The sequence below is a fragment of the Diadema antillarum genome, unplaced genomic scaffold (genome assembly GCF_040938485.1).
Source record: "Diadema antillarum isolate AM-2024a unplaced genomic scaffold, OU_Dant_1.0 seq00000621_RagTag, whole genome shotgun sequence".
Lineage (NCBI taxonomy): Eukaryota > Metazoa > Echinodermata > Echinoidea > Diadematoida > Diadematidae > Diadema > Diadema antillarum.
Genome location: NW_027271544.1, coordinates 272,663 through 294,677, shown reverse-complemented (window position 1 = coordinate 294,677; position 22,015 = coordinate 272,663). Strand labels below are relative to the sequence as shown.

Below are 22,015 nucleotides of genomic sequence, written 5' to 3'. Positions count from 1 at the left end.
TCCAATAATTCTTTATGACAATGGGGAAAACACGCTTGTACATATGCACAAGACAGTGCAATTTTGACTTACTTCCACAGTTACATATCCATATCATTAAACTGACTAGTTCCTTTAAATCCACCTCTCTGGACCCTGAGGAGCTGATTCTATTCCATTTCACTGGCATGCTAGCAGCTGGCATAAGTGTTTCTAAAACTCTGGGGCTGCTGCCAAATACACACTTGAAGCGTGAGTTACGTTTGGCTTCTTTCCAATGTCTTACCTGTATCTTCTCAAGGAATTCGAAGAAGTCCAGTTCTGCATCGTTTTTCTGTGTGGATTAACAAAGCATAGTGAAAGTTAAAATGAGATACGAAAAATGTATTGTGGCACAAATTGTCAAGTCATATGTTAAACAGATTATGAAGGACTATCTCAAACAACTCTTTACTGGTAGACATACAAATGTACCTACACACATTTTGCATAGTTCAACAAACATTTTCTTTTCATTTTTTAGCCACAATACATACTGGGGTCAGTTCAATATTTTCCTAATGTGAACAAAAAAAAATGTAGGCTTACTTCCTATTTAATGTGAATGGAACCACAAGGATGTTCACACCATGTACAAATTTAATGAAGATAGGACCTTCAGTAGCTGTTCTTCTGCAGTAATATGATGTCATGCATAGGACTATACCTAATGACAACTGGTTTGACTGGATGCTTTAATTCACAACACCCATTTGCTACCCAGCTCCCCCTCCTCCCCCCAAACACACACAACTGCCATCAGAATTTTTCTTTTTGTTTTCTTTTTTTTGGGGGAACTGACTTGCATGAATGTTTCCGCTACCACAACACTGACTATGCACAGAACATTTTCTCTGTACCGCAATCTACTTCAGGAAGTGGTATTCATGATTCACCTCCAGAGTGTACAGGCTGTTAAGGTGCTGTCTGTCTAGACCCCTATTGAAGTTTTTGTTGTTCACTTTTTTTTTTGGGGGGGGGGGGTGGGGTGGTGGGAGATGGCAAATGTGCTGGATCATTCATCAGAGTTCAAACAGGTATAATGCAAGAATGATGCAGCTACAAAGTCTTTACCATTGCATAAAATAGTCTAAATAAATACTGGTCAGTGACTGGTCATAATGCACGCACATGACTAATGAAGTGAGGATCAACATCTTTATGTTGCTTGCAGTGACATCACATCAGGTAATACAATTTGAGAATTGGACTCACTGCCTTCAGGGGGCTAGAATAGAATGAAGTATATATATGAACATCATAACAATATCACTCCCACATGGCTGTCAAGTATTATAATATCCCACAAATAACATTTGAATCACTGAAGATTTCAAAGCTCTCAGTGAAAGTGTCATAGTAAAAAACAAAACATACACAAACAAATACAGTGAAAAACATGGATCCTCTTGTATTTTCATCATCTACATATCATATGATATAACCATAAATGAGTGTAAACAAAGTGTAGGATGGGTTGATTTCTCCAATGTCCCTTGATGGCAATGAATGACATTTTCCCCTCAAGACGCCGGCATGATCTCACAGAAAACAATGGAATCTTTTCAATGTTTGTGTGATTGTTACTTTTGTTTCTAACGAACAGCTAACAATATCAATATCACTTATCAGCCAGTACATTTATTGTGGAATTTCAAATATCTTGAAACCTGATCCCTCCTCAACCACACCTAGCACAAAAGGTCTCGACTTTGGGTCAGACAGCATTAATCAGGATCAGTAACTGAGAGATATTTTGTTGAGGTGGTGTCAAGATCATTAAACACACATCACTGGAAACTAGGCATCCATCTTGCTTTTGGATGAAGAAACAGAATAATTCAATGCTGTTATTTGTAGAGGTGTACCAGCCCTTTTTTCTTCTTAATTACTTCCTCTCAAATAGCATGTCACAGATTTAACTGTCTGCTGGAACTCTGGCATGCACTCATTACAGAATTCATCCATGGAGCCACACTGCTTGTTTACACTGTCTGCCATTATGTAATTTGGTTCTTGGTATTCCACCATGCTAGCCAAGGACTTGGAGCCCGCATGGCTGGTGCACACATTCCCTGGCTGTTGGAATGTTATCCATCCTTCGATAAGAGCCTACAATATTTCTTCACAACAAGCCCTGTGAACACACCCTGACCAGAGAGAGCGTTTTAATTACCAGTACCCCTATAGATGGTTTTAGACATGGTCAGCTGACCCAGAGTGCCTGAACAGGCACACACACACACATACACATACACACCCCATACACACTTATATACATAATACCAAGTACCTCCTTGATAATACGCAAGAAACAAACACAGAATCACATGCCCTTTGTGTTTGCGATTGGGTCTCTGCTGAAATTAGCCCTATTTCCACCCTGATAATGATATTTCCCCTGGGGAATAAAGCCTTCCCAGTCACGTCTGTCAGTTTCAATAACAGCACAATCACAGAACAATATTAACCAGAAAAGGCTTATTTTTGGCACTGCAAAATAATGATCACAAACTCACATAAATGTTCAGCTTGAAATGGCTTACCAAAAGATTTCAAAGATGTCATTTTTTACAATAGCAAAGTACATCCTCCGGAATATGTTTATGTATTGTTATTCACATCGGTTTTAATAATTTGAATGTGAATGCCTTTCTTTCAATTTCGAGAGATGTAGTCAGAACATAGAGTGTATAACCCAGTGGCTATGGAATGTTTTGTCTTTAGTGTGGGTGGGTGGGGGAAGGAGTACTGTTGATGTTGAGGGTGGGTCAAGGGTCAACGGTACCCCCTCCCCTCTTTCATATTTAAGGAGCAGGGAGGGGCGGGGAGTGGGAGAGTCTCAGAATGGGCTTCAAATGTCCAACCCTTGTACACACTATTCCCATCAAGTGTATCATAACAGAATGGTAGTAAATGTGCCAGACTTTGTAAGCAGTGGACCGAAATGGCCTCCCCCAAGAATGCACTAATGGCTAATGGACAGTTCTGTCAAAGTTGTCAACATTTTGGTGAGGTACACTTCTCACTCCAAATAAGCATCACCGATGGCAACAGTAACCTGCCCATTCTGTCCAATGCTTGCTGTGGTCTTTGTGAATGATTGGTGCCCACTGCAATGTGCTAAATGTCTGATCCACTAATAGCATACGTTTAGTCGGATGCCTCCACGACGCGATATGCCAAGATACGATGATTCCCTTCTCAAGTATCATGGTAACTCCCCAACACTATCCCTCTACTGCTTTCTACATTAACCTACAAGACTTTGACATGACTAACATGAAGACATGAAAAGACATGAAAAGACAAATCTAACCACATGCACTTGGCTTTGAGTTTAGGGTGCACGTGACATGCATTTCGCATTTCCCGCAAGGAATTTCAATTATTGGGTATATGATTGCAATGAACTGCATCAAATTTGTTTCATAAAAATAAACAGAATAAAACCACACACACACACTTTCCATTTGATAAAGAGATGTATGCTAAACAAATCATAGTTTATAAAGCTTCCAATGATCTAAGATAACTTTATAAATAATGTTACTAATGCTGCATATCCCATTATAATGAACAAAGTGCTTTGACACATGTCTCATTCACATGACCTACATTGAGAGCAAAAGAAGCCCCTTTCCTTCCATGCCCACCTCCCCTAATTACTTCACATATGGGGGCAATTTGCAAAAATTGAATATTTTTATAACAAACATGACTAGCTGAACATTTCTTTCTTACCTTCACAGCAACTCCTCCATTGACTGGGGGCTTCTCCTTTGGTGTGTGCTCCTCACAGTATAACTGACCCTCCATCTCCCTCCTCCTATATCACAAAAAGAAACACACACACAAAAAAAAACATGGCATTAAAAGTCTCAATGGCAAAACAATTGCAAGGAAAAGAAGTAGCAGGTTATGAATATGCACTGAAACAGAGCATATTACAAATGATTATTTGCATTGACAATAGTTTCAATATAAGCAATTGTACCTCTCATCCAGAAATTTCAAAAAGGTACGTAAAACATGACGTTTGATAGACCTTGTAAACATACAACCTTACATCTTTTGGTGTGATACTTGAACAAAGGCAAAAGATAGCCACCTTATTTCAGGTAAAAAAAAAACCACACACACACAAACTCAGCACAATTGATTAAGTGCATTTGTCAACTGGCAATCTAACCTTTACAAAGGGATGAATACATAGGTGAGATTATATGACCTGTGAATGATACATCCTTTGCAACAGTTGCAATAATTGCATTCATATGCAAATATCATTGCCCAGCTAAAACACACACACATGCCATAACAACAAACAAACAAGCAAGCAAACAAGCAAGCAAACAAACATACTGACATGAATGATCATAAATCCAAATCAACATCAACACAGATTTTGTGAGTAGGTACATCACTTGTAGCTGAGTTGCTGATGATCTGCTGAACCTACAGCTTCACATTCATGATTGGTTATGTTTCTGTAATCTCATTGACATTCTTCTATGTGTTCTAAATTCACGAATTATATCATAAAAGTCAACAGGTATATTCTTTCAGGAGTTCTGCTGAAAAAAAGAAAGCTCTATGTTCTTAGAAACCTTTGAAACTGATAGCAAAAAATCATATAGGCCCTACATAATATCCTTGTTCTAAAATCTAAAGGAGTTGTGTACATGAGATAAAACCGTCGCATAAACAATATGACTACAGGGAGATGCCAAAAAGATGCCTAAAAAACAAGCTGAGGTATTCACAACAATTGATGCCTACCTTCTCCTGAGAGAAAACCTCCGTCCAGGCATTGCTGCTATTACAGGCGGCATTTTGTCAGAACTGTTGCTAACGCTAGATACTCAAAATGTCCAAACAGTACTTTTTGAAGGTCCTGGAAAAGTATGGAGTATCTCTTGTGATAATATCACAAACTCTGCAGACGAAAAAGTTTCAAACTTTTTCCCACACTAACAGCTCTTCTTATTCCCAGCCAAGGCAGGTTAGATGTAGTCTGGAGCAGAGATTCGCAGTGTACAATCCTCATTTGCAGTCTGAATCAGTGATTAGGCCGAGTACAGAGAGACCGCAGTCAAGGCATATGGAGAGGACCCACACTCTCCCAGACACTTGGCTTTAGGCAAAGTCCAGATCTGGCACAAGCATTAATCCAGTCAGAGCGGTTCTTGGCAAACAAATATTATGCAGTTATGACCAAGAGTGAGTAAAGAAAAATAATTACAAATGCAGATGGTCACAGCAGACAATTTCCCTGTCCTTTGCTTTTGCTTTGCTTGATTGTAAACAAGGGGAAGAGTGTTGCTGTTGGCAGAAATGAGTTTCCTGCATGGAAGATGAATGACACTCATGCAGTAGGGATTAAACTCAACTGATGAGGTGATACATCTTAGCTCAAATTTAGACCGTGATTCAGGTGAAGACAGAGCGAGCGATGGATGATCATTCAGGCGCAGGGAGATTTTGGGGCACAGAATTTTTCATGGATGAATCGAGAGATGGCGGGTGACTGGACCGGGTCAGGAACAAATTCCGATGAGCTGCAGAATCGCTACTTGGGGCCACGTCGGTTCGTGCGATGCATCCACAAGCTGCTGCATGGATTCCCCATCAGGAGCGGCCCTAGTGATGGGTAAGGATGCTCCTGCCTCAATGACATGAATGAATTATGAACCAACATTTACGAAATCCACAGCAATTATCATCTGTGATTGCCTGCCATCAATTTGAGAGACGAGGATGGAGAAAACAGATGACTTCCGGAGACAAAGACTCCTCTGTTCCTGATGACAAACCCACAAGGTAAACTTTCTCCAGATTGATGAGACACTGTTGACTGGACTGGACTGCTCACCAGCTTTTCTCCTAGATCTTCAGGTCACACGATGTAGCATAAAAATCCCAGGGAAAATTAAATCAACAAGAAAATGGTCTCAAAGTTGACCACTCCTTCCTCAGTTGTCCAGTTATTGAACAAAAAGTGCAGGTATGAAGAAATCAAAGATCAACTCCTTCCACATTCAGTATGGACAAAAGTCCTCCTCATTCCCTGTTTAGTGAGTGAAGACCGTCCCGCCTTTCACTGGAATGGAGTGAGAGCTGTGGTAGAGGAGATAGAGACTTTTATATGACGCCTGCCTAGTCTGGTCTGGTGCGCTCCAGTGACTGCATTCACTACAAGGAAATCTCTTCCTGGCAGGAAAAGAAAACAACGCTAGTACGAAAACTCGGCTCCGGATCTGCCAAATCGTGACCTCATACCTACGTCCTGATATGTCAGAGATACTCCAGTCTCAGTGCTAGGAGACAGTTTTTATAAACTTCCCCCCATATATAGGCCTACAAACTCCAAAATGTGAAAGCTGCTGCCACTCTCTTTGTCAAGATAAAGGAATGTTGGTGCAAAATATAAACACAGTTTGCTCCTAGTGCACCTTACAGGGGAACAAAAACAGTCCAATATCTTTCCCCATCCACCAAGTGCATGAACAGGCCAGTTCCACAGTTCTGATGGATCGTCAAAATCCGGTTTACCCCAGCCAATATCTTTCTCGCTTGCTTCCATTCACCACCTTCCAACACAAGGAAATTTGTATTTTGGACTCTAGGTAAGGAGTGTTATGAAGATTTAGCACTAAGGCAAGTCCACAAACTTTTAATATCTGAAAGACCACAACAGTGAGAGCTGTATGATAAGTTCCAATCTGAACTTCATTCCCCCACCCTTGATAAAAAAACAATACACAGAGAAACAAACACACACACACACACACACACACAGAGACACACACATCTAAACACCATACATGTATGCGCTGGCACTGGCAGGAAGGGCTGCCTTATTTCCACCAATCACAGGAGTCGCTGAGTGACTTCCTCTCCAAACATTGTACCTGCCCCATCCCATGGTAGGGGGAGCTCTTCAAACTAATCAGATTATTCCCTGATTAGAGATAGTAAGTATGTTCATGTGACTGATGGGATGTAAGGGAGAGAGAGAGAGATAGAATGTGTGTATGTTTGTTTGTGATAGTCTTTGGTGTCTGTCCGTGCCCAAGCCCAATTCACTAATTAAAATAAAACTACCATATCTCCCTCTAATCTTGGACAGAAAAAAAAATACATTACAAAATGTAAAACTGTAACTTCACATATAATATCTAATACTCTGCTTCAAGCATGAACGTGGAAGTCCATTCATGCACAATAAATAAGACTAAATTCACTGTAGAAACACTGTCCAAAAGCACACATCTATCAATCTGATATATCTAAATAAGAGGAATACAATTCAAACTTTAATATTATGTTTATTAAATGTTCGATAATACAGGCACTCTGCATAAATCTGTAAGTTACATTATATACATAATTTAAATTGATTCAATATATTTTGTTTTCTAAATGTGTGAAAACAAATTTAGCCTTCTCATTTCACTGAAAAGAACTAATTTCTCTTTCATGACTATTTTTCTTCAAACTGCATTTTCATTGCAATGTGCTATAGCCCCCATCTATAAACAGGGCAATAAATGAACCTGCTAATCACACCCTTCAAATTTGCACTTATTAAAAGAATGGAGAACTAGACTAGAAGAGATGACTGATCTTCATAAAAACTCAATGAACTTCCACACAGCACATAATTGTCCAACAAATTCAGAGTTCATGCAAACATTTTTCAAGAAGGCAATCAAAACGGTTGGTCATAAAATGCTGAGCTTGATTTAATAATCAACTTGTCTGGAAAATTTCCTTCCATGACAATGAACCCCAATGGCAGAATAAAAACCCACATTGGGATATGAGACTGGTTACAATGCTCCCCCACACTCTCTCGCCCACCATGGGGGAAATTCTTCACACTACAATGCCCCTCCTATGAAGCATACTTATATCCTGGCTAAGGCGCAGACAGCAAATTTAGGTAAATATTGAATCAAGAGGCACTCTTTACCTCATTAAAACTCAAGATGGGTCAGCGTACCAAAAATGGCAGTCGATTTTAGTGCAATGAGGCCACCAACCCAGAAATTGGATTGTAACTCTACAGCAAATCATTTGGGAAACAGATTAACATTTTATCATGGTCATTTTCCCTTTGCTCCTAAAGTGTGATTCTCATTTTTTTTTTTTGGGGGGGGGGGGGGGAGGAGGGGTATAAACAGTTATCAAACTTGCTAATCCAAAGAACATGTACTACCAAAACTTAAAAAAAAAGCCAAATGAATATCTTTAGTTCCATTTTTTTTTTTTTTTTTTGCCAAGCCAACATGTGCTAAATATCAAAGCTAAAAAAATGCCTCAAATATGTTTTTGTGTGGTCATATGCCTATACATGTAGCTAACTGTGAGGTCCACTATTGTTTTGTGCATAACAAACCAATAAAGTCATATTTTCTAAAAGAAGTACGTACTCAGGTCATTCATGTAATTCTTGTTTAGAAACTGTGAATTGATTCCTCTATACCCTGTTCTTTTTGTTCCTTTAATTGCTTAATCTAAAAGGTCTAAAAACAACATTCATCAGTGCTAGATGACCTACTCACATATCATTAAATAATCATGAAGGATGAAATATCAGCTCTAATCCCCCCCCCCCCCCCCACCACATCAAATCTTACAATAAGATCAGTTAAGTGCTCTGAATGGTATGGACCATTGCCTACTTTAAGCTTTCAATTAAGGCTATTAAAAATGAAAGCAATTACTTTAATAAGCAAATTCTGCAAACAATAAGTTGGGAGGTTTCATCACTACAATGAAGAGTTCACTTGATCTGCCCTCCTCGTGGTATAGGGTCATTCTGACTTGGAGAGGTGTGGATTCACAAAGCAATTTTGAATCTTCCGAAAGGATAATTTTTGCTGGGAATAACTTTTCTGCAGCAACAAGAGAAAGAAGAAGAAAACCAGTCGGGTGGAGCCTTCCCTTCCTCAATTATTGGACTCCTTCTATTGAAACAACGAAACACTTCCTGTGAACCTTTGGCCTCTTTGCCCCCCTCCCACGGTCAGTGGGCATTGCCCCCTCTCTAGCCTCAACTCAAGACTCATTCCAGTGTGTCAGATAATTCATAGAGAGATTGTCACAAAATATGCAATGCCATGTTTATTTTAACATAAACCTCTCTTACATATATAAGCAAGCTTAAGGGCATCTCTTCATGGGTTCTATGGCCGATTCATGACAAAATTTGAACATACACAGCTGGAGCATTTCATGTTGCATGTTTCTATTTTTGGTGTGTTCCATCTCAAGAGTGTAGGTGTGGGATTTTGGTAAGTTGAAGGGGAATAATGAAACAATTGTATCTCCTACTCCTATCTTATCTCAATGCTATGTAGCTATTAATAATCATGCAGGATATTTAATGAGGCTGGTGCCAATGCTGCTCTCAGTTCAATGATGCATCTTGAATCTTTAATCAACAAATTAAAAAAAAAAACCCAACACAACAACAAACAAACAAACAAACAAACAAACAAACAAACAAACAAACAAACAAACAAACAAACAAAAACAAACAAACAAACAAACAAACAAACCAAAAACAAAACTAATCATTGATGACAGAAAATGCACAACAACATTCATTTTCCACAGCAGGAACTGGACTTCTTTACTGTATGAAAATGACATTCTCTCTTTGGCTAGCTTGTGATCACATGACTGACTGACCAACACAGACTATTTAAAAGTTGGCCTCAGCTTAGTTTTCCCTTTAATAACCTATTGAGGAGGGACTGATTTTGCTACAACACGCATTTCAAAAAACACCTGCCTGAGTATACTCAGGTCTTGTCTTCAACGGGTTAATGAATAGCTCTTGCAATTTTGCTGGTCAAGACCGTCATCACATGTTCCTCAAGGCTGGTGTCACCTGAGCGAGACTGTACCTGTATACTTTAGGGCAGTCCTGGGTCCCCCAGATTATCATATACATTATGTTCATGTGAAACACAGTTCTTGATTCACATGGATGTCAAAGTAGACAATGACTGCTTCTAATTTTGCTTCCCATCATGGCATCCCATGGCATGAAATTGATTCGAGGTACTGAATTTCAATATCACAAGTTCACCATCACCTGATCTGAATAAAGCAAATGAGGCTACATGACTCAAAAAAATTCATTTCAGAAATATTTATATGAGCCATTTGGGAACTCAGCACCATGTTTTACCATGCAACACAATCTGGGATTTACAACTATGTTTTGAAAGTCAAATATTGGATGATATTCTTATTCTTCAAGATACATCAAACATACTTTTGAACAGAGCCGAGATGAATATTCTAATACAACTAGTATCCAGAACAAACTACTGTCGTACAATTACGGTGTGTTAGAGCATGGACTTACAGTAGGTCCGTAGTTAGAGTAAGATGAACTGTTACCAAGTTTAATAGAACTCCTTGACCAAGGCTACAAATCCTATACACAGACAACACTGAACTGTGCAAACCTCTCTTTTGTTTTAATTCATGAAGTAGTCTTGACTTATCTCTCTCCCCAAATGCTACTGATTACATAACACTAATTATCATTTGCGCCCAAATTTTCCCAGTTAATTTTCAAGTGAATGCACCCTTATAGATGGATTCCATTCTGCATCATTATCATTGTTTGTTACTGGTCCCAAACTAACTTCTCTGTATCATTCTGCATTGATTCTACACTGTGTGTCTCAAGTGATGAAGACAGAATGTGCATGAGAGATAGAATGAAAGAATATTAATGAAGATGAATAGGTCCTGAATGGTACTAAAAATATCAGCTTGAAAATTAAGATATTCCTCATTATATCCTTAAACATTATTTTGTTATCTTACTGAAACACCAAGCATCATCACACCCCTTGAGTAGTTCTCTCTTTCTGACAGTTTGAAGCACTTACCCATTTATCACTTTTTTTGTGAGATATGTGCAATATAAATATAGTTTATGATCATTGTTAGCACACCCAAGGGGATGTCATTACGACTTAATGCTTGAAATTAAAAGTAGATAAATCACACACACATGTCCAGAGTGTGAATTTGCAATGCTTTAGGGTCTCGTACTGTTCTGCTTTGTACAGGCTAATGGCAAATTGACTAGGATGCATAGGAGGCTCTTACATATCAAAATATTACTCTACTCTAAGTTTTGACCAAAAATGAAAAACAGCATAACATTTGTGGAGAAAAAAAAAATCAAGAACACAAAAGATATTGTAAAGATACAAAGACAGACCTATACAACATCACTCATTTTCATTCAGAAAGTACATGTATCTATTGCAGCAATATTAGCTACAGTTACACTTTCACAGTTACACAGTTAAATATAGCAGCAAAAAGTTGCTACCTTTAATCTGATTAAAATGATACACATGTTCTACAACAATGATGCTTGTAAGGCATAACACTATGCAATATTGCAAGAGCATATTATACTTAAAGGACAAGTTCACCTTCATACACATGTGGGTTGAGTGAATGCAGCAATATTAGTAGAACACATCAGTGAAAGTTTGGGGAAAATCGGACAATCCGTTCAAAAGTTATGAATTTTGAAAGTATCTGCGCAGTCACTGCTTGATGAGAAGACTACTACAGTGTATGATGTCACATGCGTGCAACGTTATGAAGAAAATAAAAAGATAATTTCACAAGACTTTACTTTTTGAATAAAGTGCACATTTCTTCGACTTGTTACTGACATCTGTTAAGGGTAATATTATTCCCCCGGCTTCTGAAAGAGAGAAATCAAGTGTTCTTTTGTTATGCGAGAAAAGTGAAAATATGTCGCATTTTCTTTATTCTTTCTTTATATCGTTATACTCATGTGACATCACAAGCTATAGTAGTCTTCTCATCCAGCCTTGAGTGAACAGAAATTTCACAAATTCATAACTTTTGAACGGACTGTCCGATTTTCATCAAACTCTCAATGATGTGTTCTACTAATATTGCCGCATTCAATCAACCCACATGTCTATAAGGTGAACTTTTCCCTTAATACAATTATTGCAATGGCACTTTAATTTCAATGGGCACTTCTTGAAGACACATAGACATATGCCTACAATCCTTCTGTATGAAACATACACTGATAACATATTTTGCTGAAAGAGCTGGTGATTTCAAACTAGAAGAACTCTTTTTGACCCACAAGGTCCATGCACTTTGTTCTCTCCATCTGGTCTCTGTCTCCCTTGAACCAGGAAATGTTTAGGGCCAAGACAATTACTAGTGAATTCCTCATGGCTATGATACATTAGGAGATAAGTCTTTTTGTCTCTTACTCATCCCTAGTGTCTTATTCTTGGTGTCTTTATGTTTCCTGCAGTGGCTAGGAGGAAATACTTGGTTTGTGTTTGGAGTAAAATAGGCATTAGAGAGGAAAAACTAAACATGTGAAAAAAGAAAGAAGAAAGGTTGTTCTATTAAATAGGATGAGCTACAAATTGTAGATAAACTTACACACGTAGGTCACAAATATATATGTAGTAAAATTCAATGTTTTATGAATATCATTTATCTTTTCAATTCAATTCGAATCAAATTTCATTTCCAATTACAATATCTTGACAGCCATTTAGAAAAATAACTTGCTTAAAATGAAAAAGAACAAAGTAAAATTAAAAGTCATATGAAAAACATAAAAAAGACACACAAAAAAAGAATAGTATCATGCCAGCATTGAGTATTCATTTGCACTGACTATTATGTCAAAACACTGTAGCTTTTTATCAACAAATTAAAGGTGACCCTGTATTTTTTACTTTAGGGAATCCATAGCCTTGTAATAACTGACTGTGACAGGACAGGTCAGTGATCATAATAATTTCACTTGGGGCAGTATTTGGCATCTACTAATTCCCACTTGTCACAATAGCTTTACTCCTTTAATAAAGTCGGAGAGTCGGAGGGGAGGTCAAGTTTGCATGTAGTCCTTGTGGTTCAAGGGTCCTCAAATTTTGGAGAAATTTTAAGGCTGATCTGTATTTCTTTGTTTGTTAATTACAATAATCTGGTTATTCGGATTATGTTTTCTCTGAAGACTTCACCTGCTTTTTGACACATTTGAGAATTGTTGTATTTTGGGAGTCATTGTCTTCATGGGATCTGGATCAAAGATGGCTTCTGTCCAAGAAGAACTCACAGCCACCAATACCTGGTCCCGCCCAGCCGAACTCTCTATCACCAAAACTCCTTCTTACCAAGAACCGTCAAAGACTGGAACAGATTACCCCAGGAAGTGGTCGAGGCCAATACCATCGACATATTTGTGTCACGAGCCTCGGCCCAGGAGTAGTTGCTTAGCACTCTTTTCTTTTCTTTTTTATCATTATTGTTATTATTATTACTATTATTGATGGACTTGTCAGTTTATTGGTTACTTATTTATTCATTGGATGATGATTACTACGGCAACTACTTGAACCCTTTGAAGACTTGTACAACTTAGACCTCCCCGAAAGTGACAGAATAATCAGCAAGTTGATTGTGGTCACTCTTACGGAAGAAGAAGAAGATAAAGTGTTGTACATGCTCTTCTCAGTAGCCCCATTCACACTCACAGTGAAATACTGTGGTAGTTCAGGCAATATTTTGTTATGTGAATGTCAATACACACAAAATACCTTGCAAAATACTGTATTATTTTGGGTGGTAATTCAAACTTTGCATGGAATATGCATGCCAGCATGTGAATTGTCTCACAAAATACCATCCACCATGCTGCTCTGTATTTTTCATGTAACCTGACATTCTTCTCCCCACCCTCACAGGATATGCATATGTGCAGTGCTTACCTCAGAGAGGTGTACTTTCAGGAAAAACATATCACAGTATTACATGAATAAGAACGGTATCAACTGAAATACCATGGTATCTGTTACTGTGGTATTTGGCCAATGAGAACAGAGACAACAAATTACCACTGTATTTAATACCACCACAGTAATTCTAATGTGAATGCATCTACTGTCACATGTGAATCCAAGCTTGCCAAGGTGACTCCTCAGCACAACTATCTCTGTGTCACTGGACTGGAACCTGATTGATGTGGGTGATAGGTACAGTGGTTGACAGTAGCAGGTAAGAGGTGTGACTCTGCGATGTATTCAGGATGTATTGCTACAAAGAAATGTCCTACACATAACACTGAGCTGCCACAGAAAAAAATAAATGTAAGAAAAAAAAATAAACGTAAGAAAAAAAATTCCATCTAGCATCTTAACATTTTCTTATTATAGGATGATTTCACCGGAAACTGCAATAACTGCATTGGTGGAGAATGTCAAATACCCTTCTGATACTTGAACTGATTCTTCAGTGAATTACTATCTTCAATCTTTAAAAAAAATTACCTTTACTGATACTTGTATGTTAAAATAGATGATGTTGAAGAGACCAAATGTGCAACTGTGAAAAGAAAAATTGTACGTCCTTACACATCATATCAGAAATAATCTCGAACAGGAAGAAAAATGGAAATAATTTTCATTATCTGACACTATGACATTTAGATGTCCTGAAGGATAACATCAGAAGGTGCTATTATTGGTACATGCTTTACTAGTTGTTTTATGAACAGCTCAGGAGGGGAAGCAAATACTCTCCTTCCTCGGCCATACAAGTGGGGGGGGGGGGGGGATCATGCCCAGGCACACTCTTGCAGTCTCTATTGAAAGCCAACTGTTAACTGTTACTTGTGCAGCACACAACAATAGTAATGCCCGGAGAATACTCGCTGAGGGAGATTGAAATGGGAGACCATCTTGATCTTCTTTAAAGAGATACAGCATTAGTTGTAATCCTTCAAAAGGCTATTTCTTCCTTGTCCCTACCTACACACATACTGAATGGCAGATAGATGGCTAGGGGGAGTGGACATTATTGAAGATGACTTGTTTTTTCCATTATTCTTGTCATTCAATCAAATGACTTTTTCTATTCATCAAGCCTACAAGATCCACCTTGTTTAGCCTTACAGGAGAAAGTAGATTAAATAGGTGTTATGAATTTATCTGCAGTTCTATCTCACTCCTCTCTCTCTCTTACATTCCTTCTTTTCTGGTTACCAGTAAGCATGAATAAAACAATAAAAAAACAACTGGATATCCTCGTGTAGCCACACGTGGATGCCAAGGCACAGGTAAATAACAACAATCAATAGGAAAGCATGGAACCCTGAAATTCTCCATTATGTCACTGCCTCTCTCTAAAAAAAAAAAATAAATAAATAAAGATGAAAGACAGATTGGAATATGAAAGCGCTATTCAGATGGAATGAAGCAAGTGTTCAGACATCTAAGAATTAATCTAATTCTGCAAATTTAAGACAGGGAATATTTACTAAACAAGAGACCCGCGGGTCTAGCGCTCACCTGAGTATCGCAAGTTCACCTTTCACGCAGTCACTAATCTGAATCATTCACAGCTCTACCAAAATTTGACTAGGCATTCTCAAGTAGAAGATGAAAATGTACAATAAGGGCCCAAGTTTTTTAAGATTCCTTAATTTGGGGAGATTGGGGCCCCCTGGGGCCCTCTGGGTGGGGCATTGTGCCCATTTTCATAAATTGAGATCCTGAGCCCCTAGGGATGCTACCTGCCAAGTCTGACGAAAATACATCATTTATGAAGTTTTCAGGAAGAAGATGAAAATGTACAATTCAGGCCCCCATTTGAACCTTCCCAACCACCCCCCCCCCCCCCCTGCCCCCAAGAGGGGCACCCCTGGATCTCCTATGAACAAACTTGAAACTACAGTCATTAATGTACTCACTCATAGTATTATCTTAGCTCTATAACTTCTGATTCTAGAGAAGATTTTTAAAGATTCCTTCATTTTGAAGGTTTGGGCCCCCCTTGGGGCCCCCTGGGTGGGGCATGGTGCCCATTTGAGCAAATTGAGATCCTAACCCCCTAGGGATGCTACCTGCCAAGTTTGGTGAAAATGGGTCATGGGGTTCTCAAGAAGAAGATAAAAATGTACAATTTAGGCCCTATTAGGACCCCACCTCACCCCCTCCCCTGGGTCCCAAGGGAGGCACCCCTGATTCTGCCATGAACAAACTTGAAACTGCAGTCATCAATGTACAAACTCATAGTATTAACTTAGCTCTATCACTTCTGGTTCTAGAGAAGAAAATTTTGACAGATTCCTTAATTTTGGGGCATTTGGGCCCCCTGGGGGCCCCCTGGGTGGGGCATGGTGCCCATTTTAACAAATTGAGTTCCTAACCCCCTAGGGATGCTACCTGCCAAGTTTGGTGAAAATGGGTCATGGGATTCTCAAGAAGAAGATGAAAATGTACAATTTAGGCCCCTTTAGAACCCCTCCCCACCGCCCTCCCCTGGGTCCCAAGGGGGGCACCCCTGATTCTGCCATGAACAAACTTGAAACTACAGTCATCAATGTACTAACCCATAGTACTAACTTAGCTCTATCACTTCTGGTTCTAGAGAAGAAGATTTTGACAGATTCCTTAATTTTGGGGGGTTTGGGCCCCCCTGGGGGCCCCCTGGGTGGGGCATGGTGCCCATTTTAACAAATTGAGTTCCTAACCCCCTAGGGATGCTACCTGCCTAGTTTGATGAAAATCAGTCTTGGGGTTTTCCAGAAGAAGATGAAAATGTAAAAAGTTTACGCACGACGCACGGCGGACGACGGACGACGGACGACGGACGACGGACGACGGACGACGCACGACGCACGACGGACGCCGGACGAAGGGCGATCGCAATAGCTCACTTGAGCCTTTGGCTCAGGTGAGCTAAAAATAATCACAAGTGGAATATGTCCTTAGAGAGAAAAAGTAAAGAAATTAAAATGATTACTTACAAATGTATATAATGGGGATAAATAGGGAAGGGGGGAGGGGCAGGTACAACTGTAACAAGAAAAATAAAGCATTTTGTACACATACAGTATTGGATAATGCCAGTGCCATAACAGGAACAAAGTTGGTGAAATCAGAGGGTGATTACACACATACGTACATCAGTAGTTACGTTCAGACGGGAGCCCTTAACCTCGAAGTTAGGAAACTTCGAGGTTAGAGCTTGTAGTTAGGGACCGTGAAGACGCACTCGTAGTTAGCAAACCTCGAGGTTTGCTCGATGTTTCGAGCCACGAGAAATCTTATGGTTAGCGCTCTAACCACGAGCCGCGGGGGGTCCCCACTCGTAGTTAAGCACCGTGTGGACACAAAAAACAACGAACTCGAAGTTAAGAGTGACCTCGCCGTAAATTCCAGCCCCCACAATTTCCCTCTGCTTCCGGGTCAACCTCCCAAACGTACACCACAAATACACTACACGTGAAAAACCTATGACGCACGACACAACATCATCTTTTCTTCCCATGCGCTTGATCTCTGAAACTGAACACGTCGAACTCGCTACTGTATTCTATATTCTTCTCCGACGCTAAAAAAAAAAAATGTTTTCGACGAATATCTTCATAAAGGCATAAAGTCATCAGTGCAGTGCTATCTCTGCATACCATGACAGAGAAAAAGAATACCTGTAAGCGAGTCCGACAGGGTTGGACTAAAGAATAAATAGACGCCTTGTTAGCAGTGTGGGCTGAAACTTCCGGTTTTGTGGTTTTAACATCGAGTGGGACCCACTCGTAGTTACGGGGGGGGGGGGGGGGGGGGGGGGGGGGCAGAAGCTTAACCTCGAGGTTTCGTAACCTCGAGGTTAAGATTCGTCGTGTGGACACACGTCGTAGTTAGGGGGCAAGAGCTAAACCTCGAGGTTTCCTAACCTCGAGGTTAGGGCCTGCCGTCTGAACGTAACTAGTGACTAAAATACTCTGTAATCTGTGAGGCCAGATGATAAAAGAATAATCAGTTGCAGGATAGATAATTGCTCTCATTTTCTCAACTACCCAGCTAGCTGTTGTATGTTGCCAAATTGTTGTCATTACATCATTAGCACGGTGCAGAATATGACTAGCAGCTGTTGGTCTCCTTAAACAATATTGAAGAAAAAAGTATGAATCACAATAAAAGCAAAGAAACGAAAAATACCCGCAAATGACCTACAAATAAATCACAAAAATGCAGTTTTGTTTTTCCATGATTACTGTATTTCCTGTTGGATAAGATCTCGTTTTAATAATCTCACAAGTCCTCTATATCACAAACACAATACATATTATGTGGAAGTAATCTGCAATGCAGACACATACAATTCTTGCCAAGACTGTCAACAAACATGCCGAGTGAAAAAAGTATATGGTTCGTATGCTACTGGACAAAAAACAAAAACAAAAAACATATCCTTAAAGGGAAGGTAAACCCAAAGAACAATGTGGATTGAGTGGAAGCAGCAACATTAGTAGAACACATCAGTGAAAGTTTGAGGAAAATCGGACAATCGATGCAAAAGTTATGAAATTTTAAAATTTTGGTGTTGGAACCGCTGGGTGAGGAGACTACTAGAGGATATGACGTATGAGTGGACAACAATACAAAGAAAATCTAAAGGAAATTCAACAAAAATTCACTTTTCTAGAATCATGAAAGAGCAATGGACCAACCGCTTTCAGAAAGCAGGGGGAATAATTGCTACCCTTAACATATGTCAATATCAAGTTGATGGAATTTGTAATTTTCATGAAAAATTGATTTTTGCAGAATTTTCTTTATATTTTCTTGGTATTGTTGTCCACTCATACGTCATAACCTCTAGTAGTCTCCTCACCCAGCGGTTCCAACATCAAAACTTTAAAAATTAATAACTTTTGCATCGATTGTCCGATTTTCTTCAAACTTTCACTGATGTGTTCTACTAATGTTGCTGCTTTCACTCAATCCACATTGCTCATGGGGTTTATCTTCCCTTTAAGAGTAAGGAACATGATACAGCCAGAATTTTGGCACAACAGAGTATGTCCGTGTTTGGTGGTTGATGTACCACTTCCACAACCTACATTACCTGGATTGATTTCTGTGTTTTGCTCTCCTTACACTCACTTCGGTAGAAAGTTATTTCCTTTCTTTTTCTTCTTCTTTTCACCAGTTATTCCCATGACCATACTTCCTTGACACATTTCTACCTTTCTTCCTGCCTACTACTCCTTCACTCGTCATCATATCAGTCAAGATATTGGAGAACTATTGAGACATAAGTATGTTATTTGACATGTTTGGGGACAGCAAACATAATAGATAGTATACAGCTCTTCTCCAAATTTTCCCATTACTTGGAACATGAAGTACTCATAAAACAGCTAACATACCTGAAGAAACGATTTGACTACTTATCCTTGTCTGTTTGTTTTCATTTTACTTGAAGCTATATTCATAAATTGTACTAAGTAAATTGGATAATGAAGCACTCCTATGTATGACTTGGCTCTCTAAATAAGAAAGAAACAAAAAGAAGAAGTAAACATCAAGTTGGTAATCAAAACAAAATTAGCAGAGATAGATGGATAGATGTATCAAATGATATGTAAGGAAGTAAATGAATTTATTAGTGGAAAAATGAGCAGAGAAAACGGGATTCCATTGAAATAAATGAATGAATAAATCAGTAGGTAAATCAAGAACGTATGAATGGGTAGGTTAGAATAATCAGTGAAATCAAAATAAGATAAGCCTTATAGTGGAATTCTGCTGGATATTTTCATAGTGTGCATACATACGTATATATTACCATCTCCATGCCTTTAACTCTCCACTCCTCTCTATATTCACATTACTTATTATGTGCATTCATGGCTTGCTATTCTCATGCCATACTGCACGGGGAATGGGGTGACTATTCATTAGCACTAATTCACTTACAAATTGACTGACAGGATGTGAGTAGGCTTGAAACCCAGTCCCTTCGTTCAAAGCAATCCAGTACCCTCGTACACTTTGTGTTCTCTTGCATGCACCTCAATCAGTCAGCATTCATCAAAGGGGGAAGCAACCTGAATAATTTGATTTTTGACTTTCAACCCCTGATTTTGTTTCTGTTCATCAGGGGAAAAAAAATGTTTTGCATGATCAAAATATATGCACTTGGCAACGAGCATGTAATACCAATAAGGCTCTGAGGGTACTCCAGGTCAAAGTGAAAGCCTCTCAGGGTGTGTTTATACTCAATTTGCGAAGGCAGAATCAGCATTTTGAAACGCTGATTCAAAACGCTGATTCAAAACGCCGTTCACGGGAGCACTGTTTATGCTCACTTTCTTCGAGCCTTGGAAAGCGCGTTTGCGATTGCTTCGCTGACCTCAGCAGAGGCAGGTCAAATTGCGGCGCCCGCTGCGATCGGTGGCCTGGCCTGGGAGAGCAGCTGGGAAAGACATGCGTATGCACAGTACATGGGAAAATTGCACAGGCCAGGGTAGCTGGCTGGCCGGGCGCACGCTTTTTTTCGTGAACCGGAAAGGCGTTTAGATGACGTCACTCTAAAAGCGTATAGAAACGCTGTTGCGTTTATGCTTCCCCGTCAAACGTGATTAGTCAGAAACGCTGATCGTAAACGCACCTTTTTGTGCGTTTTGGATCGGCATTTTGAATCAGCGTTTCTATCGAAATGAGCATGAATGCAACGGCGTTTTGCACTAATCACGTTTCAAAAGCCTGATTTTGGCCCCCAAAATGGAAGCATAAACGCACCCCCAGTATACAACATTTTCCTGTCTTCAATGGTCTCTGATCTGCAGCCCCACCCCCATCTCTCTCTCCCTCTCCTTCTCACACATAAACACACACAACACACACAAACACACACACACACACACACACATGCAACAAAAAAAGCAAAGTGAAAACAAAACCACCACCTCTTTCTGTATTGTGGATTTGAACACAACCACAAAATTCTGCTGCAGAACTATTATGGTTTCTATAGCACATTACCAAATGATTACATCTCATGATAGATTGCCAACAATGGTCACATTACAGAAGAACACTCTTTTGTCAACCACTCACTCTTGGAGTGCAGAGTGGACATATTTTGTTGATATTGAGAAGCGATATAGAGGTGTATGCCTCAATGACAGCACAGGCTGATAAAAGGCCACGGCCATAGCTGTGAAAACGACGGTTACCCACCGTGAATGTTCCATGACATGTGCTTGTTTGGCTGTACATCCAGTGGTAATATATTGGTTTCATATAAAATCTAGATCAAGGTCCATGAGTTTAGGTTTGAAAGATTTGAAAAAAACACTTAAATATGATTTACTGCACAGCTTGCCAATAAGATACATATACATGCTAATATGATCAAAATACTGAATATGCATGCATGTCCTTCTCAGAAAAAAAAAAACAATGATAACTAACATGAAATACACACAGAGCTCTGTGTTGATGAAATTTCTAGGTCAAAGGTTACGCACACATAAATTGAACGTGGCTTTTCAACACAAAGATACTTGGGTTAATCAATGAAAATCTTATCTTTCTCACTGTCAAAAAAAAAAAACAATAGAAAAAGAAATGAGTGCATGTGCCCTATGGTGTTCTGAATGGGTGTAGGGTCTACTGTAAGGCAGCAAGATATTTTCACAGCATGAAATTTTCATGAATGGTCATTTTTGCAGCATGAAATTTTAGTGAATGGTCAGTGGTATTGAATGCATACAAGGCAGACAAGAACTTTCATGTGCAATTTAATTTTGTGAATCTTGGCTTTCACAAAATTTGAAAAAATCTGAATGCATGTGAACATTCCTGGTTTTACAGTATCATGATGGATGCACACTGAAACCTAAGAAACTGAGCAACAGATTGCAAGCATTGAAGAAGAGAGATTTGCAGCTCAGCAACCCTTGAATCAGCCAAGATTTCAAGAAGCTTGAGCCTTGAGGTCAATGACTTCTGTTAATGTTTACCTGACCTTGTAAGTAATATCAATTTCTCATAAATGAATATTGACCAAACTCCTAGTGCATTGGCATTTAATTCATCAAGGCCTGTGGCATGTAAAGAAATATTTAGAAATTACATCAAAAAGT

At 39.2% G+C, this 22,015-nt stretch overlaps 1 pseudogene; it reads right to left on the bottom strand.

The window, feature by feature from the left end:
• The window catches only part of LOC139736110 (uncharacterized), a 296,424-nt pseudogene that overhangs the window by 30,203 nt on the left and 244,206 nt on the right, over positions 1-22,015 (bottom strand).